Below are 26,564 nucleotides of genomic sequence, written 5' to 3'. Positions count from 1 at the left end.
GGGGGTGACGGCTGGGCAGGAAGGAGGCCCTTGGCAAAGGCCTCCGTCCCCTCCTGCTCTCCAGGCTGGTCAGATGACTGGCCTCAATGTGCTCCGTGCCTCGCTGAAGGCACCAGGTCACCTATTTCCCCAAGGTCACCTACTAAAAATACAGGGCTTTAGAGGGGGCGGGGCTGGCAGAGGCCCTGACACAGGACGGAGGGCGTGGGAAGGCAGGGCCCAGCAAGGGTGCTGCCCTGCTGTCCCAGTGGGGGGGGGGGCACGGAGGGTCTCCACAGCTGCTGTGAACGTAGGGCCAGTCTCTCATTGGAAGGACCTCGACCACCAAGGTCTGGGGACAAGAGCAGCATGCAGAGGGAAGGCCTGCTCCCAACTCCCGAAGCCTGTGGCCAGCCTGCCGAGCCACGAAGCGCTGGCTCCAGGCCCAGTCCACCATGTGAGAACCACCTGCTGCCCAGGGAGGTTCCGGGTACGGATCCCTGTGACCAGGGCACCTCCTCCTTTCAGCACAGAGCAGGCTGTGGGGCCATGAGGAGCCCAGCCTCAACGCTCCCAAGTGGGGGACCACTGGACCCATGAGCCCTGCTGACCACAGAGGGATGTGGAGCAACAGAAGGGGCAGAGAGGGTCCCTGGCCTCTGCTGGAGCTGGAGCAAGGGGCGGTGGCAGCTTTCTCAGGACAGCAGCCATGGCCTGCAAGGGCAGGTTCCCTGCTGCCGCGGCTCCGGAGGCCTGCGCTGGGCATCTGGGAGGGCCATGTGGCCCCACTGCCTGGGATGGCCTCCCAACCCACAGCAGGCCCGTGCTCACGCAGGCGCCTGGTGGGACGTAAACGGTCTCCCTGGAGCCCAAGGGGGCTGCAGCCCACGCGGAGCGGCGACAGGTGCCAGTACCTGTCCTGCAGCCAGCAGAGCCTGAGCGCCTCTGGGGACAACCACCTGGTCCACTGCCCGGCGCTGCCACCCACACCGTGGCTTCACCCTCGGGCTGAGCTACCCAAGGTCAACCCTCCAAAAGCACTAAGAACCGCGCCATTGAGAGCGGCTTTCTCCCCAGGACAGCGCTGCAGAGGCTCTACTTTGTCACTAGTCACACTGTGGGTCTCCTCCTGTGCCTGATCATCAATTCAGCTTCCTGTTTGCATCACGCCACGTACAGGAAGCCACGCACACGGGGCTGGTTCCCAGAGGGTAGAGGGGCCTGCTGAAGGCGCCAGGGTGGGCCCTTAGCCTGCCCCTCCCCCGCGGCCTAAGCCGGCATAGTTCAGGGTGAGGGGCTCTGTCCCAGCCCGGCTCCCCACGCACCAGGGTCTGCAGAGCAGGACCCCCACCCACTCCATTAGGAAGTGCTCTCCTCCACCCCACTGCGAGGCCACACAGCACCTGGGGTGACTGGGGCGGCTCCCGACGTCCACCCCGGCGTCCACTGCTGGAGGTGGGGCGTGCAGGCCAGGGCCCCGCGTCCAGCCCGCATGAGCTCCTCGTCACCTCAGCTCTCCCAGAACAGGACGCTAACTCGAGATCCGCTGGCCCGCCTGGCGGACGGTGCTGAGGGGAGAGGACTGCGGTCTAAGGGTGGAGGGGGGTCCACTCACCCTGCACCTCGCAGTGGGGTGGTGACGGCCCTGGGCGCCGTCCGGCCTTGAGACCCAGAGCTTCACAGTTGGCCTTGGCGGCCAGCCTGTGGAGTCACTCAGGTGACCTCTGACCTCCCGGGTGGGCTCCAGCGGGGGGGGAGGGGCGGGAGGTCCCACTCACCCAGGGTGCCCTGTGCTGTGAGCTCGGGGTCAGCAGGGACACACGAGTCCTGGGCTCCTGGGGTGGAGGGGACAGGCTCTCCCCCAGAGCATGGGGTGGGGATGTCCTCGGGGGCGGGCTGAGACCCAGGACTGCTCAGGGGCCCAGATTCAGCCCTTACCTGTGGCTCCCCAGTGGGGCTGAGTGGCACAGGAGGTGGCAGGGAGGTGACGAGCCCAGGTTTTATCCACCCTCGTTCCCTCCCAGACTGGAAGGAGCGAGAGAGGGACTTCCAGTCCCCTCACCCGTGACCCAGTTGCCAGGGGGAAGCTCAGCGGTGCCCAGGCTGCCAGCTGCACATGCCCAGGCACGGAGCCAGGACCGCAGCCAGCTGAGAAGGCGCCCTGAGTCTCCCAGTGCCTTCAGATTTCCACAGAGAGTGAGATCTGGACCTGGCCAGCTAAGGCTGCAGAGTGACCCCAGGGCACGGGGCTCTGCCTGGATGCAGGACAAGGGAGGCACAAACAGAAAAACTCCTGTCTGCACCCAACTGGATGCAGGACAAATACAGAGGAATCCTGGCAAGAGGCAGGAGAGCTGGCTGCCATGTCCCTGTTCCTTACCCACAGGACAGCCACCAGAGAGACTTGGGGCAAGCTCTTCAAAAGGAAAAGTCTGCATGTGCCTGGGATGCAGATGAAATGGCCAGGAGGCAGTAGCCACCTTGAGGTCAGAAGGCCACACTGGGAGGGCAGAGCCAGGGTAGAGCAGCAGGCACAGGCCCACCCCGACCAGCCACGTCAACAGGAGCAAACTGACCTGCTGTGAGAATGCCCATAGGCCCAAGACTGGAGGCTGTGAAATAGGAAGCACTGACTTTTTATCTTGGTCTCAGTTCCTGACTCAAGCTCCCAAATCCCTTGGGACTTCCTGAGTGATCAGGAGCAGAAGCAGCTCTCGTTAGAGGAGTCGGCTCACATTCAGGAACAGCGCCCTGCCACTCAGAGTTCCAGAGCTCGGAGCGTCGGTAGAGGCTCCCAGCACACCCGGGAGGCCATCGCAGGGCCTGACGTGACAGCCTGGGGACGAAGCCAGGCCAGAGGGCAAGAGGGCTGGACGGCAGGCCCACCACCCACCTCGGGAGGACGGCTGGCAGCCCAGCTCCGGAGACACCTGCCCGAGAGCGGACGGGCTCCAGGCTGCGATCGGATCCACCTGTGGAGGGGCCCAGCCAGCCCCGATTGGAGCCTCCCGCAGGAGGACCCTCCGCCTCCCTGCATGGTGTGCACGGGACCCTCTATCAGGAACTGGCCGATCCAGGTGTCTCCTGAGCTCAGAGAGCCTCCCGGGAAGTCAACCAAGCCCGAGGAGGGGGCCTGACCACGCCCTGAGCTCAGCAGCCCAGGTCACAGCCTCTGGAGTGGAGGTGAGCCTCAACCCAGGGGATCAGACAGCATCAGCCTGGGATCAGATTAGAGGGTGCCCAGCTGGCGTCCGCGTAGACCCGGCTGGCGCTAGGGTGCGACATGTGACTGGCCGTCGATGGAGTGGCAGAAGGAGAGCCCAGGAGCTCAGGTCCGACCATCAGGCAAGCCTGCATCCCGAGAGTCCGCGGCCCAGGGTCGGGAAATGGCAGACATACTCACTGCAGCTCGCCGGCTCCCCGGCTCCCCGGCTTCAGTCCCTCCAGCACAGAAATAGGTCCACGCTGGTGGACACACTGGTGTAGGGGTGCCGAGCCCTCTTCCACCCAGAGACAGCAAGGCCGTGCCTACTGCCCCTGCAGGCTGCAGATCCGATCCCCGACTCCTCAAATGTGCCCAGTGCCCGGGCCTTTCTTCCCTTTGCAGGGCAGACCCTGTGGTGTGGGCACACTGTGCAGAGCGCTGGGAGAAGAAGCAGGGCCTCCTGACGGGACAGGCTCCTGTGCTGCAGGCCCCCACCTCCGCTGGTCTGCCCACGGCACCTGCACAACTGGTCCCACAAGGGGCAGACGCTGTGACTTCACGCCCACTGTCTTGCCTGGTGCCTGCCATGGCCTGTCACCTACAGAGCGCTCCACCCTGGGACGCGGCCCCAACTTGCTGTCCCTCAGCACGCCCTGTCAGCTCCCTGCCGCAACACCAACACGTGGTGTTGATTGACAGGAGCAGGCACAGAGCCACAGGCCCTGCACTGGCCAAGACGGCCACTGATCTGGCCAACAAACGACCCTGTGACGGGTGTGTGTGAATGTGTGTGGTGCGTGCACGTGTGACTGTGCATGGTGAGGGTAGGGTGTGCATGCCTACAGGAACTTGGGGACACCAAGAGAGAGGGACGCTGAGTCTCGGAAAGGCGGCAAGCCCTGCGCTGGGAAGCCCACCCCGAGCTGCCACCCGCACCCTGCTCGGGTGCCCGCCTCGTCCTCACTGCCAAAAGGAACCTCGGTGAGAGCAGAGCTGTCGCACAGGGTGCTGCAGTAGTGTGACTCCGCCCGTCGCCACGCACAGACCCGCCCCAGCACAGGCCTCTGTTGAAAGTAGCAGCCCCTCGGCATTCCCTGAGCCGGACACGCCAGACACGACGCACTCTCCCAGAAACTCGTGCTGAAATTCCTTCCTCCCAGGTTCACCCAGGACCCTGCCAGCCCTGACCCAAAGTCCCTCTCTGGGACCTCCTCTGCTGGCAACCCACACCTCTGGCTGCAGAGCGGTGGCTGTGGCCGGGCTCTGGCTTCTCCAGGGACAGCTCCTCCTCATGGTAGCCCTCTCGGGACGGGAGGGGCCGGGCAGGGGCCCCTGTGGTTCACCTCCCCCGGGGCCACTGAGGAGGTGCAGACCAGGTCTGTCCCCTTGTCCCTGGCCAGGGCCCACACAGCACCAGAGGGGCCTGCCTTCCTGAGCAAATCAGCACTGCCCTCCTCGTGCCCACTGCTGCCCTGTGCGGTTAGGGCTCCCAGGACGGGAGTCCCACAAGTCTCTGGAGCTCAGCGGGCCCCAGGGGCTCCACCTGCAGCCTTCCCTCAGCTCCTGACCCCAAGGGGATGCCCGGCACAGGGCAGGCCCTCGGTTCCCATATTCAACAACTAACTGCAGCCCCCAGGGGTCTCGAGGTCAGTGCAGCCAGTCTCCACGCTCCTGGAGTGACCGAGAGGCAGGGAGCAGGGCACTCCCCGGGGAGCCAGCAAGGCCACAGGAGGACACGCACTGTCTGCTGAGCACTGACCAGCCAGGTTCCCAGCCCACGGCCACTGTGCCTTCACCGCCCCTTGGGGCCTGTCCCAGTCTGCCCACCTCAAGGCCCTCCCTCACAAACAACATGACCCGCACTCCTGGTGCTTGGAGCGGGTCCCCCAGTCACATGGCTAAGCACCTGCCTGCAGAGCAGGCCCGGCTCTGGCTGGCACTGCCCACACACCATGCCAGCTGCGCCTCCCTCCCCAGGCTGCGCCTCTTCCACCTGGATCACAGAACCCAGGGCTGACTGCACAGAGGGAAGCCCCTGCTACACACCCACCGACAAAGCAGCCCGCCTCAGCCGTCCACTGCTTGCTGAACCTGCACCCACACCGCAGCAGTCAGGACACAGACATGGCCATCACACGTCCCCCAGCTCCAGTCCCAGTGCTGCTCTGGTCACTCACCCTCCAGACCCAGAAGCCAGGCCAGGAGGTCAGTGTCCAGTTAAGAAAACAGCACGTTTCATCCCTAGAAAGACCAGCCAGCCGCGGCTGGTCACTGATTAGCCAGGCACAACCAGCCACCCAGCGGCTCCCACCAGTCCCGAAAGAGCAGCCTGAGCCAGCGCGTCCCCCAGGGAGACCTCCCCTCAGGCTGCCTCTCCACAGCCAGCCACTGTCCACAGCTCCACAGTGCACACTCAGCCGGTGTGCACGGACTGCCCCAGCAAGCAGTCCTCCGGGGACACACACAGCGCACACACACGCCAGTGCAACAGCACACCACAGCACACAGCACGCACACCAGAGCACACACACACCACACTACACACAGCACACACACCAGAGCACAAACCACAGCACCACACCACGCCACACCCCACATGCCACGTGTAAACACCTGCGGAGGGCCCTGAGTCCAGGGAAGGCTCTGTCCCCAGCTGCACAGGGGAACGGCCTCATGCCATGGAGCAGGAGGTGACGTAGGAAGACCCCAGCCAAGCGTGGGGTCAGGTGCTGGTGGCCATGGCCTGTCCTGCGATGTGCTCCAGGGTCCCCTCTCCAAGGGTCAGGCCCCTCGTCTGCAGGCCATGACCCAGCCTGTCTCCAGAGCCGCAGGTGGACCTGAGCACCCAGGTGGCCAGCATGCCAGGAGACACAGTCTGGAAACTCGGGAACCCCAAGGCTGGCTTGAGTCCTGCCCTGCGGGAGGAAGGCGGGCAAGGAGGACGGCGGCAGGACGACTGTGCGTCCCACCACAGGAGCAGCGAGAGGTGGGTGGGAAACCAGAGTAGGGGTGCGGCCAGAGGCCACGAGGCAGGGAGACTGACCGGAGCAGTGAGAGGCGACACGCAGGCACAGGCTGAAGGACAAGCAAAGCCCTAGACGTGGCCCGGGACGCAGGAGGCTGGAGGGACAGGAGTGTGGCTCAAAGGTAAGCAGCAGACACGCCGGGAAGACACACAGCCGCCCGGGACGCACCAGATCCAGATGGCCCAGGGCCGCTGTGCGCAGAGTGATGCCCGCCAGGGGTGTGTGCCCGCCAGGGGTGTGTGCCCGCCAGGGGTGTGTGCCCGCCAGGGGTGTGTGCCCTGTGAAACCAGAAACAAGGCCCTGCCCTTAGCGGTCTTCAAGTCCCCCCTCCCTCGCCGCCACTTTCTCTTCTGATGCTGGAAACTGAAGCAGGTGCTCGATCCCTGAGCTGCACCTCCAGACCTGCTTTTCTATTGTGAAGCAAGGTCTTGCAGTCACCCAGGCTGGCCTCAAACTTTCCATCCTCCTGCCTCAGCCTCCCGAGTCACTGGGATTACCAGTGCACCACCATGCCTGGCCACGCTAAGCACACGATCCACCACTGGCCCACACCCAAGCCCTGTGACAAATATTTTCCATGTCCTCTGTTAATTTCTAACATGATACATGTCACTAAGAGGATCTCCCAACCACACTCTATTCACACCTGGGCAGGACCCTGTCTGGGGTGGATGTCCTGTGTATGCAGTTGCACGGCAGCCTCCCTCATGTCCACCCACTAGATACCAGCGGCCACTGCTCCCCACCAGCTGTGTCAATCAAAACCACCTCGGACCTTGCCAGGTGTCCACTGGGGCACAGGGGATTTCGCCTCATTGAGAACCACAACAGACCCAACTCCCAGAAACAAGTGCTCTTCTCAGAGCGTGTAGAGACCGAAAGGTGGACGCCCTTCCTGAGCTCACCACTACGGAGAGCAAAGGCAAGAGTCCTTTTAAAGAATCAGCAAGCAGAGCCAACAGTCGAAATGCGACAGGTGACCCCTGTGACCCCTCGGCGGGGCTGGCTCCGTGGACGCAGGATGGAGGGCATGAGATGACCTGTAGGAAGGCCGCAGCGGGTCTCTGACCATGTGGACACCAGCTTAACCAACTCAGCCACTTCCTGATAAAGACGCTTGGACCCAGGGTCCATTCAGGGTGCACACTCACCTGAGGCCCCTGCCAGGTGCCACCCTCTCCAATGGCAGTGGTTCACTTGATGGAGGGACATGGCAAGCAGCAGGAATAAGACTGGCCAGCCTCGCCCAGGAATAAACGGACACTCACAATGACACTATCAGCAAACCAGTCCCAGCCGCGTACTGACAGAGACAGACCAATGACCACGACCAGCTCTGGCTGAGCTGAGCACACAGGAGTTTTCTGTTCGCCACAGAAGATCAATCAGTGTGACCACTGTCAGACAAGAAGGGAGACAATGTGTTCATCAGAGCAAGAAGAGCAGGTGCTGAGCCCTAGGACACCTGCCATAGAGGCGTCCATCCCGAGAGCCGGCGCCAGGCGAGCACCTGTGGTCTCAGCCTCCCTGGAGGCGAAGGCAGGAGGTCACTGGAGCCCATGAGTTTGGAGCCAGCCTGGGCAGCACAGCACGACTCTGTCTCTTAAAAACAGAGTAAGAGAGAGAAAGATCAGGAAGAAGACAGCATGCTCCCTCCACCCGGGCACGCCCAGCTGTCCACACAGAACCCAAGTTCTCGAGGCCAGTTGTGGGCAGTAACAAGAGTGGCAGGAGGCCATGGGCAGGCAGAGTGCTCACTCAAACGGCTCCTGCCCTCCGTGAGGGCCTCCAGTGGCCAGCCCCCTCATGAGAGAAATCCACCTTTGCTTAGAGGGACAAGGAGACAGCAGGCGTGAGGTGTGGCCCCCTGTGTCCACCATCAGGTGGGTGCCCCCCAGGGCCCTCCAGCTCTGACCTCCTGATTCCAGCTCCCAGGGAGTGATCAGGAAAAACCAGGCAGGGCCCCGAGGATGAGGAGGACACCTCCCAGACTCTGCCTTCCAGCCTCCGCCACAGGACACACTCAAGCTTTAGGACACCTGCCACAGAGGCGTCCATCCCGAGAGCTGGTGACTCTGGATACCAAATCACCAGCACAGCAGACGTTTGGGGTCCACAGGGCCAGGCCGCTTCAGAGGCAGCCTTCATTGCTGGATCGTGCACCACACCCAGCACCACACCCAGTCGGACAGATGGCGTCCGTAAGACAAGACACCCAATGGTCATGCTCAGCAGTTGCAAGGCCAAGCACAGCTAAACAGAGGCCACGGCCCCTCTTATCTGCTGGCCAGCACCACAGAGGGCTGGGGAAGCAGCGCTGATGAACACCAGGCACCAGAAAGGAGAGGCCGGACACGAGCCCTCACCCATGCCTCACAGGAGGGGCGCGGCCACCCGGATCAGGTAGCAATGCTCCCAGTGGAGAATGGATCCCAGCCCAGGCCGCGTGGGCACCACCTTGTCACCTTGGGACTTACAAAGAGCACAGGCCAGAGGGACAGAGGCAGGGCCAGGTCCACACCACATGGAAGGCAAAGTCCACCTTCCGCGGAGGCGGCATCTGGGCCATCCAGCAGCTGGGGCTCCTCTGATCTGGACAGATGACCTCTGACCCCAGCCAGCCCCTCAACACAGGGCGAGCCCACCAGCTCCACTGGCTCTCCAGGCCATGCCCCGGAGCTGCCGCACAGGGCTCAGGGGAAGCACACTTTCAGCTGCTCATTAGAGGTGCATCTGGGTGCAGCTTTTACAAGCATATTACTCCTATGATTAAAATTCAAATATTAAGAAAAAAATTGACTCGCTCTGACCTTGTGTCTGCGGCGGTTTCCACAGGCCCCTCGACGGCCCTGAACCTGGTGAGATCTGCTGCGGCTTCCCCTGCAGGACACGGTCTCCCCAGACGCCTGGCAAAGTCTGAGCCCCCGCCCTCGCACGTCCCCTCTGGGGCGAGGAACCCCAGCACAGCAAGGTCAGTGTGCCCGCGACCAGGCCCTCCCGGGCTCCGGCTGCAGTCCCACCAGGCTTCCTGACGCCCCAGGGTCCCCGATGCCACCCCAACCCTTTTCACCTTGCCTGGCAGCCCAGCAGGGGACCACTACTCTAAGTCACAAGAAAGGAGCAGGGAGGGTGTTCAGCTTTAGGCACAATGTGCTTTGTTTTCCTTGGTACATAGTAGTGGTTTGTAGCAATTTAACACGGCTGGGAAGCAGATCAATAAGGAGCAGATGCGAGAGCCGGAGGGCAGGGGCTCCCCAACTAGTGCCCTCACTGTGACAGTAATTCTTACAGAGCAGTCATAATGCACTCACCTCCACAGAGACACCACCCAGTCATTTCAGCTATTTTGAGTCAGATTTCCCAAATAACCACTTGATTGGCGGCAGGCTGCGTCCGTCCCGTCAGGTGTGTTTTCATGGAGCCGTGGCTCTCGGCCACCAGGGTCATGCTGCGACCCAGGAGGTTACACTGCCTGGCCACTGCCCACTGAGAACTTGGACTATGAGCTAACCCTAGAAGTTTCCAGGCAGAGGGGACAGGATCCACCTCCACAGAAGGTACTTCCAAGGCAGCTGTCACCAGGTCCACGGAAGAGAGCCAAGTCCCCCGCCCAGGCCTGACCACTGTGGATGAGCCCTAACACCAGCAGGCCCCACGGACGACGCAGACCCCTCGGAGGGGCTGTGGGAGCCCAGGAGAGATGCCCCAGGCCTGCAGACCTCCTGGAGGGGCAGCTCTGTCCTCGGGCCTGGGGGCTGTCACCTGCCTGAATGGCCAGCCAATTGTGCATCCCCACCAGCACAGGCTCCGGGGCTTCCTGCAGGAGCAGGCTCCACCTCTCAGGTCCATGTGCACTGACCCAGAGCCTCACCAGGGGTCCCAGATGGAGGGCTACCAGCCAGTCTCCAGGAGACCCAGGGGCTCCTGGGGCCGCTCGGCTGAGGGGACCCTACCCAGCTGTGCCCCAGCAGTGGCTTGGCCCAGTGGCACTTGGGCTGGGCCCCTTCCAGCTGAGCTCGTCCCTCCCAGGAACAGAAGTGTCTGAACTTCACCCTGCAGACTTGGAGCAGGCGGCAGCAGCTCTGTGGACCGGCTTCTGAGCACAGGAACTACCTACGCGGGCCCTTGGGACGCGCCCACGGCCCCCATGGTCCCAACAGCCACATCTAAGCTGGTGGGAACCTGGGTGCAGAGGTCACTGGTCTCCAGCCTCTGCTGGCCAAAGCTGGCCATGTCACCAAGGGGCCCAGGGACACGAATGGAGACGCAGCATGCTGCAGGCATCCTCGGCACTCACCAAGGCACGGGGTCAGCGGGGCAGGCAACGACTTCCTCGGAGATGTCTGACCTGAAGGGCCTGGAAGGGAGAGGACACACCATGAGCGAGGGAACAGGACCGCCAGGTGACCCGGACGGGCAGGCTCCTGTCAACAGAGGCCGGGAGGGACCCGGAGCTGCACTTTCACCTTCCCTTCCCACCAGCACCAGAGCGCCGCCCCTGGGGCCCATCAGTAGGTGACAAAGAGGCCAGTGGACACCTTGGACCTGAGCAGACCCTGAGGCAGCTGGAGGCCACAACCCAGGACAGGGCAGCAACCTGCAGCCCTGAGGCTCTGGGAGCAGCCAGGGTGGCCTGTCCCCGGGTGGAGCAGAAGGTGCCAGGTTCCTGCTCCTCCCCCCCCAGGGCTCTGCCAGCCCTGTCCACACTGCCCTTCCCACAGTCCCCGACACCAGCCCAACCAAGCCCTCCCTCCATCACAGCGAGCCCACCCAGGTCACCAAATCCTGGGTTCACTTGCTGTAAACTAGGCCGAGATTCGCACAACAGAGAACTCACCATGCTACTGCGCCTGGTGCACAGGCCGGGGCACTGGCCGCCTGACACTGGGCAGACATCTCCACAACCTGCCCCTCCCGCGAAACACCCACCCCAGCCCCTCCCCGGCCCTGCCATCCGCCTTTCTGGTCCATGACTCCCACCACTTCCGGAACTCTGCTGGAGTCACACATCTGCCTTCTTGTGACTGGCCTTTTTTACCATGTCCCCAAGGTTCGCCCTGATGCCTCAGGTCGCCATGACATCTGTTCCACTGAACACACACCGTGGGCTGTGTCCCCTCCCCCAGAGCCCAACGTGACAGGACACGAAGGTGGGGCCTCATGAGGTTCTGGGGCCTGGGAGCGGGCCCGCAGCTGGGCTGGCCTGTTCCCCCTCTGCCAGGCGAGGGCAGTCGGGAGGACACGGGCAGAAGCCGATCTGCCAGCACCCAGACCCAGGACCTGCTGCCCCCAGGACTGAGAAGCGCCAGTCGGCCAAGCTGGCCGAGGCAGGCCGGCGACACAGCCTTTCCTCTCCGGTCTGACGGTCTCACTCTCTCGGGGACCCGCTTCTAGCTCACTTTCAACGTGGTGTGAGGCAGGTCAAGCCGCTGCTTTTGCGTAGAGGGGCCCAGTACTGCCCCTCCTTGTCTCTGAACTGCAGTTTCCAAGGAGAACCTGTTCTAATTCTCACCGGCTCCTTGGCACGGGACAGTCTGCCTGTCTGAGCATCAGCCCTGTGACGTGCGTGACGTGGCTGCTGTGGTTTTGTTTCCTCGGCTCGGGAGGAGGCGCTGGCTTCTTGGGCGTGAGTTTTCATCCAATTGGGAGAACAGCTGCCTTTCTTCCAGTGCTTCCTACCACGTGCCCCTTGTTCCACCAGATGAGGCTGCTCCAGGGCCCCCTTCTCTTTCTTCTCTCTGCCCCGCGTTCCGGTGTTGTGTCCTCAGGCTCGCCAACTCATCTCCGGCAACCTCGACTGAATCCACCCGTTGCTCTCCTCTGCATTTACTGGGCCTGTCTCCCACGTCCTCTTCACTGCTCAGCTGGCCTGTCGCTGGACATCCACCCACAGCCCTGAACCCCTCATCTGCTGACTCCCATCTGGATGGCTGACAGTTCTCCTCTGGTGGCTGGAGTCACTGTGAACTGGACGCTGTGCACGGTGGCAGGCCTTCAGCTGTCACTGGGCTTGGTCCTGCAAAGGCTGTGGCTGAGTCGGCCTGACTCCTTCCAGTCTCGCCGTCAGCTCTGTAAGGCTGAGGCCCAGCAGCCTGCAGCTCAGGCCAGGTGCTGCTTGGAGGAGCAGAGAGGCCTCTCTGCTAGCTGCAGCGACACTGCACCCCAGCCTGGGCCAAGGCCAGGAGCTCTCCGAGGGCTGGGGCTGCAGCAGCCCCTCTGCTCCCTGGGGCTCCTTTGCTAAGAACTCCCTCCTGTCCTTTATCTCCCTCCACTAATTCCAGCCTCTCACGATCACTTCACACCGCTCTGGCTCCACCAGGCCTTGGCTCCCTGACCCCGAGCCAACTCGGTAGGCACCAGGCTGGGCACCAGGCTCCTCCTCACACCTCCCCGTTCTGAGCCAGGGGCTGCTCAGACCCCACAGTGCTTCACACCTAAGTACCCCGAGGGTCTCTCCTCAGGGCGTGGCATCCTCTGTAACCAGAGCAGTTATCACACTGATGAATTCAGCAACCAGGCGCCGAATCCACTGAACAGCAGTCTACACCGCACACCCCACGTGTCCAGAAACAGGACACAGCTGGGTTTCCAGCCAGACTGTCACCACGGTGCATGTGGCACCTGGGCACTGTGGTCTCCAGGGCCCTCCTGCAGCAAGGTCGGCAACCTCCTCCGTAAGGACAGTAAATACCTCACCCCAGCCAAGAGGACCCTGAGTTCCTGAGCCTTCACTTCAAACCTGTGGGGTGAACGCTGCCATCTGAAGGCGCGATGAGGCGCGATGGTCGGTGCTGAGTGATCCCAGGGAGTCCAGAGGAGGTCACAGGCAGAGGCAGAGGGAAGTCGGACCACAGTCACCACGTATCTGCTTTGGAATGCTGACGTCCTCTCACCCAGGACAGATGGCAGAATCCTGCCACTCGGGGAGTGCCTCAGACCTCCAGGCTAGTGGGGACTGGGCGTGAGCAGTGAGCCAGGTCAGCAGGCCCAGGCAGGGCAGACGCTGCCAGGGCTCCCTCAGATGCAAAGGGCCGCCCTGAGCAGAAACAGGGACAGGAGCGCCCAGGAGAGCGAGGCTGCTCCCGTTGTCCTCGTCACTCACGAGCCGGCCGGGCAGCCCTCAGCCCAACTCAGCAGAGGGACTGCAGCCCGCTTTGCTGGTGAAGGAGGCCTTACCCAACCCCTGTACCCTACACCTCCAGAATATGGAGCCAGAGGAGGGAGGGAGAGGGTGGGGGAGGGCGGGAGGGATGGGAGGCCGGTGGGGGAGCAGGGTGAAGGGGGCGGGGAAGCGGGGCTGGACATGTGACCTGGCCCTCAGCCCCAGGCCTATTTAGGACTCTCCAAACAAGCCGGGCTGAATAACAAGGGGAAAGCCCAGCGGCCCACATCCCGGAGGCCACGTGGTCTGACGGGATGTCCTGGCTCAGTTACAGGGAGCTCCTGCTTTGAAGACTTGCCGGGGGGTTGGCCAGGGGGGTCGGCCTGGGGGGTTGGCCTGGGAAAGCGTCCCCAACATCCCAGAGCTGTGAGAGGGAGGGGGACACGGGACCTGGGCCCCTGGAGCTGGGGCCACTTGCTTCCCTCCCTGGGTAGACGAGGAGGTCAAGGCCATCAGGGCCCTCCAGAGAGCAAACACATGGCCTGGCCAGCCTCCAAGGTGGCCCAGGGACATGTGCGCACATGTCCCCTGGCCAGGCTGGCCTCCCAGCCAGGAGGGGAGAAGACACAATGCCCGTGGCGTCACAGCTGCATGTTACAGCAGCGTTTTTTTTGCTCGTACCTCCCCACTGGGGCACTCGACCACTGAGCCATGTCCCCAGCCTTTTTTACTTTGAGACAGGTCTTGCTAAGTTACTGAGGCTGGCCTTGAACTTGCGATCCTCCTGCCTCACTCCCCAGTGTCTGGGGACTACAGGCCATCAGGGCCCTCCAGAGAGCAAACACATGGCCTGGTCAGCCTCTGACGTTCCTGTGCTAAGAAATTCAGAAATACAGGGAGTGACGTCTGCCCTTTGCCACGCTCGGTGCACGCTTAGCAGGCATGAGGCCCTAGGTTCCCTCCCACGTAAAAAAGGGGAAAAAAAGGTGCCAGGTGTGGTGGCACCCTGAGTGCCCTCAGCCCCCACCAGCCTCTGGTCCAGTGGCTCAAGAGCCCTGTGGCTCAGCTTGTGTGCAGGGACAGTGGGCGCCTCCCCCAGCCACTGACGTGGGAAGAATTCCACAAGGTTCCGATCCAACGTATCCACATGGCCATTCCTCCACTAGATGGGAGGCTCGGGGGTCCCATACTTTATATATGTATTTTCACATCTTACAGTATTTCTTAACTAAAAAGAGAAGACACGCCATTCCCCCAAAATACCACAAAACCACACGGTGCGCAATAAAAATATGACAGTATTAAATACTTCTCATTTGTTTCTCTTCCAGAAAATCAGGAAGAAATGGATTCCTCTCTGGAATAAGTAAGTGATGGATGAAAAGTGAGAACAGTTAGTACTTATCATTTCCTTTCCAAGTTTCTTTTCTTTCTAAAGTTATGTTTATCCTCTCTCCCCTTCTCGTGTCAGGAAGACCACCAGGCTGGGCGGACAGCGCACTCCACTCCATCTGGCCCCCGTTCCACGCAGTGTCCAGCTGATGGGAATCCAGGTCGCCTCGCCGTCCCTGCCCACTGCCTGCCAGCCCAGGAGGCCACGGGGCTCGGGTAGATGCAGCAGAGGGAATGATGGGCCAGGTCTCCGAAACCTGCGCCACCATCGAGGCGTTACAGATGTCTGGCGTATTTTCCACAAGGCTCCGGGCGTCCGCGCCACCCATCCTCACCCGCATTCCCTGAGGACAGGAATTCCCCTGCTCTGAGTGTGGCAATGCCTGCCCATGAAGACAGACTCCAAAATGACTCGAGGGACTCACGGCATCAGCCACATGCCCCGCAAACGCCCTTGTCTCTGCTCTGCAGGAAGCAGCCCGGGGAGGGCCCGCAGGTGGACGGCGAGGGAGGCTTGGCAGTGGCAGCGTCCCGCTGCCCCAGTGGGGGGCTTGGAGGCTGCCCTCAGCCTGCCGGGCACGGGAGGACTCGGGCCCAGGAGCCCTGAGGCCAGCACAGACCAACAGCAGGTCTGTGGAGACAAGGTGAGGGAGGGGGGAGCCACCCCAGCAAGCTTCCCGACCTCCCGGCACACCCGGGAAACACAGGGTGAGTCCTTGCTCTGGGGCCAGGAACGAGAACAGGAACAGGACAGGGGCTGATGAGGCCACCCTGGGAGAACACCGGGAGGAAGAAGGAGACAGTGAGAAGGGCAAAGGACAGGACAAGGAGATGGGTAGACGGCACGTCCGTCCCCACCACCTGGTTGCTAACAGCCTCCATTGAGGGGAAGGATCCCTTCCCACCTCAAGCAATCACCCCCTGGAAGGCTGTCTTCCTGCCCTTTGGTCACGTAGGGCTGAAATCTATGAAAGGGGCAGGACACCCCACTCCCAGCTCTGGACCCCCTCTCCCCTTTAAGCAAAACTTGTTTCCTTGTCTCAGTGTTTCTCGGATGCCTGATCTTCAACACGGGGAACAAGGACGGGATCCTCATGTTCAAGACCAGTTTCAACAGGAGAGCCAGACAGCGAGGGCACTGTGGCCACGAGACCCAGGGACTTTCTCGGTGAGGTACTTGTGACAGGTCCCGGGCAGCCCAGTCAGGGCTCACATGCAGGCCTTGCACACACGGGCTCCCTCCAACCCTGACGCTGCTGGGGAGCACGGAGCTGGAGCTGAGGCTGCAGTGAGCACTACCCAGATCCAGCCTCGAGCCCAAGGGGAGACCAGGCCTGTGTGCAGCACGGCTGACCAGTTACCTGCTACCCGTTCTCAGTGCCCAACTTCACACATCGGGAACAGCACCAGCGAGGCGGCTGCGGTTTCATGATGGGAGCCCATGGCTGTGCGAGATCAGCACACTGGCTTTCAGGCCCAGGAAACGAGTGGAAATGTCAGTCTGTCGAGCACCTGCATCCCTGCCGTTCTCCAAAAGCTCCTGGTGTGAGTGGAACAGGTGTGCCCTGACAGCTGGCAACTTGAATCTAAAGTCCAAAATGTGGACTCTGTCTCCACAGCCTGCCTGTTAACCCCAGGAGAGCCATGCCAGGGTTCCTACCTGCTGAAGCAGGGAGGTGGAACAGCTCCAGTGCTCACCATGGGTGCCATACCCCCACGGCCATGCCACAGAGCCAAGCACAGCCCCCCAGTCCTACCCAGGGACAAGGGCAGTAGGGAAAGTCACTGGAAGAAGTGGGCTGCAGAGGCCAGGCACAGCTCAGTGGAGAGCACTTGTCTAGTGTGCTTGTGCCCCAAGTCCAATCCCCAGCGCTAGAAAAAGCAAGAAGAAAACCAAGTGGACTGCAGAGACAGCGCGTGTGCCGTGGTGCAGCCTGCATGTGCACATACCTGACTCAGGTGCAGAGACAGCATGCGAGCTGTAGTGCAGCCTGCGTGGGCGCACACCTGACTCAGGTGCGGAGACAGCATGCGAGCCGTGGTGCAGCCTGCGTGGGCGCACACCTGACTCAGGTGCAGAGACAGCATGCGAGCTGTAGTGCAGCCTGTGTGTGCACATACCTGACTCAGGTGCAGAGACAGCATGCGAGCTGTAGTGCAGCCTGCGTGTGCACATACCTGACTCAGGTGCAGAGACAGCATGCGAGCTGTAGTGCAGCCTGCGTGTGCACATACCTGACTCAGGTGCAGAGACAGCATGCGAGCTGTAGTGCAGCCTGCGTGTGTGCACACCTGACTCAGGTGCAGAGACAGCATGCAAGCCGTGGTGCAGCCTGCGTGGGCGCACACCTGACTCAGGTGCAGAGACAGCACGTGAGCAGTGGTGCAGCCTGCGTGTGTGCACACCTGACTCAGACTCTGGAAGGGGGACTGGCTGGGTAACAGGGGGAGGGAAGACAGGAAGGCTGTCAGAGGAGGCCATCTGGCGTAGAAGTCTGAAGGCTGGAGGTGGGGAGCAGGGAGCGTGAAGAGGAGCCACATGGAGCTCCCAACATCTGGACCTCTGAGTCGCGGCCTCCTGTACAGCACAGGGGACTTGGTGGGCACCCCTGGGTGCTGCAGGTGAGGGGTGAAGCTGGGCCAGGGCTGTGGATAGAGGAGGGGTCAGACAGCCATAGAGACACGAAGATGGGAGAAGTGGGTCTGGGGGACGGCCCAGGAGAGGCGCCGGGCCAGCAGCCTTCCCTTTACACTTAATTCCTGCTTTCAAACTCTGCTGGGCTGAGAGGCTCCACCTTCTACAAACCCCGCTCCTGGCTCACCATTAGTCAGCCTCCTTCAGAAGTCACCCTCTAACGCCACGCTCCCGGGCACCGCTGGGGGTCCCAGGCACAGGGCCCTGACAGGATAGTGACGGCCCCTTCTCCATCTGCAGTCGGACAGTGACAGGGAAGTTCAGGACACCAGGGCTTCAGTTTTGAAAGTGTGTCCCAAATTGGTTCAAAGCCTGGGGGATGATGGACGGGAGGTGCTCCAGTGGAAGGGCCCGGACCTTGCCCTCTGCCTCTGCGAAGCAGCTGCCACCAGGACAAGGTTCCCCAGCATCCTGTCACTCAAGTCCACTGTCCCTTCACCTGTCCAGTCCTGCTCATCCACCTGGACTCGGAGAGCTTCACGCCCACCACCAGCAACCTCCACACTCGAGTTCTGTGGGGGTCCTTTTCCTTCCTGGTGAGTGACATCTTCACAGGTCCCCTCCGAGTGCAGGAAATTACCCTGAAGTGATTTCAGATCAGTCCCGCTCCTGACCTGAAGCTGCCCAAAACCCAGGACCACAGGCACATGGACGAGGCTGAGCGACGGGCAGCAGCATGAAGGGTGGAGGCCGGAGGAACACAGGGTAGAGCGCTTGCTCCCTTGCTTGGCACACACGAGGCCGCGGGTTCCATCCCCACCACAGCAAGAGAAAGAAAGAAGCTCAGATTCTGCCATTCCACTTGTATCATTATTAAATAGTGCCAGAGAACTTTTAGGAATGAAAAGTATAATCCCTGAAATAAATTGCTTTTAAAAACTGATTAAATTAGACGAGACAAAGCTGAACAAAGAACCCAGAAGGCAGCAGAGAAAAGACTAGAGGCCTGGGGCGTGATGGCTGGGACGTCGTGGGCAGAGGGCCACACTCGCACCCCGGGGAGCTCAGGAGCCCGCAGCAGAGTGGCACCTGTGGCAGACCTGGGAGGACGCAGGGTGCAGCCCTGCCCCACGAGGCAGGAGGCCAGAGCCCAGGACGGGGCCCAGGGCGACACAGCCCACGTGGAGCCCTGGGAGAGCCAGAGCCAGCCCCGCTGCGAAACTCGGGGGTCGGGGAGAGTCAGGCAAACTCTTCAGCACTCAGAACTGAACAATGGAAACCCGAGCTCAGATGCCCAGCCCCGCACAGCAGGACCGCACAGCCCCGAGTCTCCAGGGAACCCGCGCCAAGCAAGTAAGCCTGGAGAACATCACAAAGGAGCTTGCACCCAAAACAGCCTTGGAAGAGCACCCTGGATAAGCCCCAGGGAGGAGGAAATATCACAGAAGCAGACACAGGGAGAACGGAGAGCCCAGGTGGCTCCTTGTGACAATGACGGAACAAGTACGCCCCGTCTGACAAGAAAGGAGAAGGGGCCAAAGCTTCAGGAAGGGGGGGGACTGCCTGTCGCTTACAGAGGGAGGGCAGAAAGGGAGGAACCGCAGTCCATGTGCCAAGAAACCAGGGCTTCAGAGAAGCCCACGGCCAAGGGACAGCCTTGTCACCTCCTCCCTCCGCCTGAGGGCGGCCAAGCCAGCAATATTCCCAGCAGAAGTGGTGTGGCACCAGCACTGGCGTCACCTGAGACATGGCCGTGACCTGCGGGCTGGAGGTGCCGCTGTTCTGAGCCCCTGCTCAGGCACAGCTGGCGTCCCCCGGTATGTGCTGGACCCCGCCGCCCGCCTCCTGCGACTCTCCTGATCCCACTTCCCCCAAGGCTGAAGGTGCCCAGACTCAGGAGCGCTAGCACCAGGAGGAGCGCTGGAGTGCCCCAGGGGTGCCAGTGCCCCACGCGCCCTGCTGGCACCTCACGTGGACATAATGGCGCACTCTGGCTTCCCATGGCTGGCCACCATCCTCGGGAGAGTGACCAGCAGGTCCGGAGCTGCTTCTCCCCCGCGTGAATGCGGTAGTGCCCCTCATCCTCGGGTGTCTGTGAGGAGTGCTGCCCTGATGCAGATGCGGGGCTTCCTGAGGTCCTGCAGCATCGCCCCGTCTCTCCAGAGTCCACCTGTCCTTCTGTGTTTATGCCCAGCGCCTCCTTAACGTGTCCACCATCAGGTCACTGGGGGTCACTTGATCACAGTGCTGATACCCAGACAGTGGATCTGGTAACCAAGAGAATACTGAGCATCTCGCCAGCAGGCAGCGCACAGTAGGGACAGGCTAGACAAAGGAGCGCTTCTCGTCCCACGTAGGATGGGGCAGGGAGGGGTCAGAGTTCACTAGGCACGCAGAATGGGGTGACACTTCAAACTTAGGAAGTGTTCATTCTGGGCTATTTAATATCTTTGGGCCACCACTGACCACAGGCAGTGGATTACTGGGTGCCAGAGCTGTTCTCTCATTTCACTTGAAAACAGGCATTTGGGGCTCTCCTGGGGTCGCTGTAATAATAAACCTGCTGCAGGCACTTCAGCACCTGGCTCCTGAGAGGCGCACAGTAGGTGCACACCTCTGTGGGACACAGCCGCCCTGCAGTCTGAGGCCCCCACGGTGGCTGCACAGGTGTGGCAGCCATACCACACCTGCACCAGCATTCCACTGCCCACAGTGTGGCCAGCGCTCAGCCACGTGACCTCCCTGGGCCGGCGCCTCCTGAGGCACCTGGTGGGGGAAGCCTTTCACCTTCGTACCTTTGTGCTTTGCCACAGTTTATCCGCACTCTCCATGTTCTGAGGAGGAGCAACGGGTCAGAACCAGGCAGCCACTGTGTCTGTACCGACCCCAGAAGGGGAGCCTGGAACACTCTCTAGGTCAGGACGAGATGGGGGTGCCCCACTGCGCTCCGCCCGGGCAGCAAAGCAGAAAGGAGGCTGCTGAAGCCACCGGAGGAAACAGACCTCGGCCACTCCCAGAGGCTGTGGCTCTCTGCGCAGAAGGTTCCAAACCGACCATCAGCAACGGTCGGGTCGCCGGCTGCTGGATCAGTACCCCAAGTCAACCGCATCCCTCTGCAGCACCTCGAGGAGCCAGGCATCTCAAAAACACGATTCACAAAAGCAACAGAACTCACGAGTGCGCTGGGGACCCGGGGACAGGGCGCGCAGGCGGAGCATCGCGGGCTCACAGGACGGCTGCCAAGACACAGCCACTCTGCAGGGACCGAGGGTCCAGGGACTGCCAAGGGACCTCACAGTTCACAAGAGAACGAGAACGCACGTGTGCCTGGGCGCAGAAGGACCTTCTTAAGCAGCACAGGGAGGCAATGCCCCCGAATAAGAGGTGAATAAGTTGTAAAAACAAGGCTAAGCCAGCGGAAGGCCTGCCCGGAAAGGAGCCCAGGGGAGCCGAGTCGACAGGGGGCACGGCACAGAGGCCAGATGAAAAGGACGCCGAGGGAAACGACCACCTGACGAGCAGGGAACGGACGTGAGCACACGGCCACAGAGAAAACACGGTGGCCGGCGAACACACGGACTCCCAGCTCCTGAGCAGGGAGGGCGGCCAAGGCCAGCAGCAGCACTCTGACCGCCCTGTGTGCAGGAAGGAGCCCAGCGTGGGCACCCAGAGTGTACGCTGGGGCATGATCCAGCACAGTCACTCTTGAAAGCCACCTCGAGGCCAGAGTACTGGCCACTCGCTGGAGGACTCTTCACGTGTGCCCCCGGAGTCAGGCCTCCAGTGACCCACACTGCGCTGGAGATGTCCCTTTACTGACCTGACCTCCACAGAACTCTCACCAAGTCCCCTGAGTGATGTGGCATCCACCGGGCTCCCCAGCTTCTGCCCACTTCCTGCCCACTTCTCCGACCATCACAGGAGCCCTGTGCCCAGCAGCCATGCCTGAGGCAGGGTGGACAACTCTCGGCTTTCACATACACAGAAAATGTTTAGTTCTGCTATTCACTTCCTGTCTCCCTTGCATGTGTTTTGGAAGTGCCCATTTTGTCCTCATTTAATTAGCTCAGCTCTTCATTTCAAGAAATAAACAAACACTGTAGACCGGAAGTTGTAAAGACTGTGGCCTAGGGCCTAATCAGACAGCAACATTGTTGATTTTGCACATTCGTGTTAAAAATAAACAACTTGCAGGAAAATCCGGATTTCTGACTTCTTTTGGAAGAACACTGACATGGTAAATCTGGTCCTGGTTCTGCCAGGCCACATGTGGCTGAGGTCAGTGGTGGTGGTCAGGCAAGCCAGGCCCTTGGAGCAGCCTGGGCCACACACCCCGTTTGCCCTTGCCTACCGCCCTTCCCCTGACCTTCCTGCCTAGTCTCCGTGATATTTAGTAACTTCGTTCATCAAAAAGGAACGCTCTGTAACCAATAACTCAATAAAACTCAAAGAAAAAAATTAAAAGGTACAATGGGGTTCCAGGAAAATGAAACCACCAGCCGGGAGCAAGACCCAAGTGAGCCGCAGCACACCTGCCCCATGGTGGGAATCAGAAGGCAGCGCCCTCTGCTGGAAAGTGCGCTCTGGACTCCAGGGTCCACCGGGCAGCACTGCTCCTACCTGGCAAGCATCCCCACGTGCCAGCTGCCTGCTGGTCCCAGCAAAGCTGCCCAGCGGGGGTTCAGCCCCAGGTTACTTCTAAAGCTGAACCAAAATACTGCCCATCACTTCTGGCTCACACGTGAGATTGTGTGTTTCCATCTTTGTGGATTATCAAAGGTATTCAAGTCAGCCACCCAGAGCCAGGGGCTTTCCTGCTCTCGGCCACAGAGCTGCTGCAAGGGGGCAGGGAGAGTGACCCCAGGGGAGCTAAGAGCTCACTGCAGCACCCCAGGACCTCTGCAGGGGCAACTCAAGGGGGCACGGACATGGAGCATCCTGAGGGAGGTGAGGGGCTCTGTCCTGCGCTGGCCGGCCCTTCCTCAGAGCTGCTCTAGAGCCACGGCCCTCCAGCCTCCTCCACGGCCGCTCCTGCCCCTCCCTCCAGCCTCCAGAGCTACCCCAGCAAACCTCTCTCGCAGGCTGAGCTTCACCCCGGCACCTGCTCCCCACACAACCTAACTGAGTGGTCGTCCCCTCACAATCTGATTTCCGTCTCCTCTGGCACAAATCACCCCTACCAGACCAAACTCAAAGGTAGCCCCACCGCAAACTTCTCTGCAAGAACAGCTCTGTGCACCTCCCTAGGAAGAGGGACACGCTCTCACTCGGCGACTCCAGCCACACCAGGACAGCAGCTGAAATCAGAAAGCAATCCTTGGGAAGCCGGCCCTGAGCATCAGCCCATGGCCCAGCACCATGGGGCAGGCCTGTCGTCCCCACCACACTGCACACCGAGACAGGAGGCCTGGCATTCAGGACAACCTGACAACTTGGCAAGACCCTGTCTCAAAATTCAAAAGGCTGGGGTGAAGCGCAGTGGTAGTGAACTTGCCCAGCAAGGGTGGAGCCCGGGATTCAGTCCCCAGCCACCCCCTTGCCAAAAAAGTCACCAGCAGCTCTTCAGCCCCTGCGTTCCGTGTTCAGCGTGCCCCGAGTTGTGCGCACGACTGGGGCTGCCCCCCCTACCCCCCATCCAGCATCACACTCAGCACATGGCCGTTCTCTTGTTTTGGATGGAATTTCTGAGCCGCTGTCTGGCAAGCACAGCCTCCTACAAGTCAAAAATCTTAAGAGCAATATAGGTATCGAGCCAATCACTTAGTTCCTTGGTTTAGAAAAGTGGGTTTTCATATATTGAGTTTTTGGAGCATCAAGGCGGGTGGGAAGAAAAGTCACCTCTGAAGTCCAGTTCCATCAGACTGGGCAATGCTGCCCAGGCCTCCCCACCTCAGTCTCTTCATCAGACACGGGGCAGCACCACTCTCCTTGTGGGCTTGAGACTTAAAACAACAGGCACGTAAAGCAGCTCGCAGCGGTGCGACCCTGGAGCCCCCCCAGAACAATAAACAGAGCAAGCTATCAAGCAGGGGCAGATTTAATATCAGTAAACACTTACAAAATGTTGCGAAGAAGAGCCCAAGAACTGTCCTGCCTGGAGCTGTGGCTGGACGTGGCAGGGACAGCAGCAGCACGTGAGCAGCAGGGTGGGCACAGCGTGGCCTTGCAACAGCTTCCAAGTGCTGTGCGCTTAGTAGCTCCTCGCCGTGGCCGTTTATCATGGATTTCGCTCCCCACCCACTTTTAAAGCAACAGGGACAGTCTCCATCACTGATGCACGCATGCTGGCACAGGGGCACTGGCTCCAGCTCCTGGCCCCAGGTGACACAAGTTCTCCAGCAGGAGCCTGCCACCGCATCCCCGTGGCCCTCGAGCTGCCCCTGCTTGCCACTGCACGTGCCCTTTCTGCAGCCCTTCCACACAACACGGGCAGTGTGGCGATGGGGCACAGTGCCCACTGCCCTCTCATCACCATCAACCTGATTCTCTGTCCCCACAACTCAGCCAGACCCAACCTGTGTCATCAGTGTGAACTCCATACCTTGTTTTGCAAAGATAATCAAAACATGGCAGATTCTTCTAAATCACCAGGGGAGACTACCTGGAGGTGACCCATGAGAACAGTGACTAAGTGCAGCATTTTGAAATTAGTAGTTCAGAATAATCCTCAACACCATGAAGTGGCTTTAGGAATAACAGACTGTCACGGGCGCTTTGCTTCATGACCTAGAACAGCTCATGTAAACCCCCAAACTCTGGTTAACTAAAGCAAACCCCACAAAATTTCTGAGAAATTGTTTTGTTTCATAAAATTCAGTCCAACCGAACGGCCACGCAGACGATGGGAAGACTAAGTTGTGGGGATCCCGCATCACACAAGTCAGCACAGAGGAAACAGATGTGGCCCGCGCTTGGCTCTTTAAATACCAGCCTGCCCAACTTGTGACAGGAAAATCAAGACAGAGATTCTGACAGGCCAAGGGGGGAAGAGGAGTGTGGGGAGGAGAGGCTAAGCCTTGGCCAGAGGTGGATTTGATGGTGACTAGGGTGGACATGTGGCCCCAAGGGCTGCACCCCTGGGAAGTACAGTGGGAGCTGAGCAAGGCCGGGAGCCTAGGAAAGGACCATATGGGACTGGGCCAGTGACTGTCCTTCTCTCTGCTCCAAAAAGCCAGTGACTTTGGCTCTTCTCCAACACCTCGTTTCCCCCGTTTACAAACCGACCTCCATACCTCCTCCACCTCCGATTCCAACAGAGATGAAGTTTGGTGGGTCTGAGGACTGGGCGTCCCCAGGATCTTCAAATTCTGGCTGTGCCCATCTATGACATGATGGTGGGCAAGTAACTGGCCCTCTCTTTCTTCAGACCACTGTGTGGCACCCCCCAGTGCCAGCCACAGCACACGTGGAGGGCAGGCACCTGCGTGTCAGCATGTGCAGTGACAGCATGGGCAGCAGACACGACTTCGACTGAACAGGCCACTTATCAAAAACAAAACTGTCATTTCCCACTGGCCGCCCCAGCCCTGGCACATAGACCTGTCAGCACAGGGTACATCCTGGCCAGGGGGGGCCTCTGGTAGGGGCCAGTCTGGGGCCAGGCGGCACTGCCACAGTCCCCACATCATGTCAGCCTTCATCACCTGGCTGTCTTCAACCAGATCTGACACACTTCTCAGGTCCTGCCAAGATGGAGACCTCCGGCGGTGGACAGGCTGCAGATGAGCCCAGGTGGCCCACAGCGGGACAGCCGGCCGCAGGGGGATCACTCCTGGAGGCCTCTTCCAAGGCCAGAAGAGACTCTGTTCCCATCATGCCAAGTAGCAGTGTTCAGAAACAATGTAACCAAGGCGCTTCCTGAGAGGCAGGGAAAGTGGATACAGGGTGAGCGCAGGACTGACTCCTAAACTGGGGTGGGTGGCCATAAGGAAAGGACCAAAGCCATCCTCAGACCCCACCGAGGCCCCTCCAAGGCTTGCCAACTGGGGAAACATGGATCAGCAATCCCCAAATGAGCCGCAGTGTAAACAGGAGACTCCCTTTTAGTTTCGACAGTGTGGGTCCCCTGCCTTCCCCGCCAGCACCTGGCCAGCCAAGGGACCCCTGTATCCTGGCTCTCTGGGACGGTTTTCTTTTTTAACATGGTGGCCCTTATCCCATTCTGCCTGGGACAGCACTGCACACGGTTCTCTCTCATAAGACCTTAATATTTCCCAGGAAAATAACCCAATTGCTGCATTATTCTCTTAGACAAGACTTTAAATACTGGATTTATTTTTTTTTTTCAGAGAGGCCACTGGTAAGAATCATTTTCTCTATTTCACTAAACTTCTCTCAAAGTTAAAAAAAAAAAAAAAAAAAAAAAAAAAAAAACCTACATTTTTCTCAGTGCAGCCTAGCTGCTAGTGATTCTCCTTTCCTAAGTACCCTGGGTCCACTGCTCCAAGGGCCTTTCCGTGGCCCTGGGATGGAGGTGTTTTCCTCCCCAAAGGCTCTCTGGCTATCGACCGACCCCATCACCTGACTGGACCGGCGGAGGCTCGCAGCCAGCCCGAGGTCTCCACGCCAAAGTCACATCGGAACCCTGGGCACGCGTCACCGGCCTGGCGGTCCCACCTGCAGCCCTCCCTCTCGGCCTGAGCCAGCAAGAAGTGAAACGAGCCCACAGCCGGCGGCTGGGCCGGGGCGCTCTGCGGGGTCCCGGATCCCGCGCCCCGAAATCAGGCAGGGGGCGCGCGCGTCGCGTCCCCCTTGGAGGCCCGAGGGTCCCGAGCGCGGTCCCGCGGGAGAGGGGGCCCAGGCCCCGCCGGAGCTCGCGTCGCCCCCCGCCGCCGGCCCCTCTGGGGGCGCCCCTTCCCGGGCCGAGGCCCCTGGGCCCGAGGCGGGCGGCCGGGAGGAGGCCGGGCCTCGAGCGGGACCGGCTGCCCGGGAGGCCCGGAGGCCCGGGACCGCGGGGACCCGCCGCCCCGTTCTCTCGGGCCCGCAGCGGCGCAGGCCCCGGACGCCCGACCTCGGGCGGCGGGGGCGACCCCGGGCGGGGGCCGCCGCTCACCTGCAGCCGCCGCCTGCTCGTCGCGGTCCGGGTCGCTCGCGGCCGCGCTGGCCGCTGCGCTCTCGGCCTGGGCCCGGCCGGCCCTGCGTCGGGCCTCAGCGAGTGCGGCGCCCGCCGCCCCCGGCCCCCATCGCGGCCCCGCCCGCCGCCCTCCGCCCTCGCCGCGCCGCCAC

General features: G+C 61.0%; 1 protein-coding gene across 9 annotated transcripts in view; it reads right to left on the bottom strand.

Moving 5' to 3' along the window:
- Nucleotides 1-26,546, bottom strand: part of Agpat3 (1-acylglycerol-3-phosphate O-acyltransferase 3) — a 70,553-nt gene extending 44,007 nt beyond the window's left edge. For 3 of the 9 annotated variants that reach the window (XM_078044735.1, XM_078044743.1, XM_078044744.1), the window contains exons 1-2: nucleotides 26,392-26,546; nucleotides 10,508-10,567 (exon numbers count right to left, since the gene is read on the bottom strand). The gene's annotated coding sequence lies outside the window, so the exon portion shown is untranslated. Of the gene's footprint in view, nucleotides 1-1,917; nucleotides 2,066-5,234; nucleotides 5,359-10,507; nucleotides 10,568-16,065; nucleotides 16,252-23,397; nucleotides 23,421-26,391 lie in introns of those variants that run through there. The other 6 variants (XM_078044745.1, XM_078044737.1, XM_078044736.1 and 3 more) reach the window with 6 other exon arrangements.
- Between the last annotated feature and the right edge of the window lie 18 nt (nucleotides 26,547-26,564).

Source organism: Ictidomys tridecemlineatus, chromosome 3 (genome assembly GCF_052094955.1).
Source record: "Ictidomys tridecemlineatus isolate mIctTri1 chromosome 3, mIctTri1.hap1, whole genome shotgun sequence".
Classification (NCBI taxonomy): Eukaryota; Metazoa; Chordata; class Mammalia; order Rodentia; family Sciuridae; genus Ictidomys; species Ictidomys tridecemlineatus.
The sequence above is the reverse complement of the archived record's forward strand: the minus strand, read 5'-3'. Positions and strand labels throughout refer to the sequence as shown.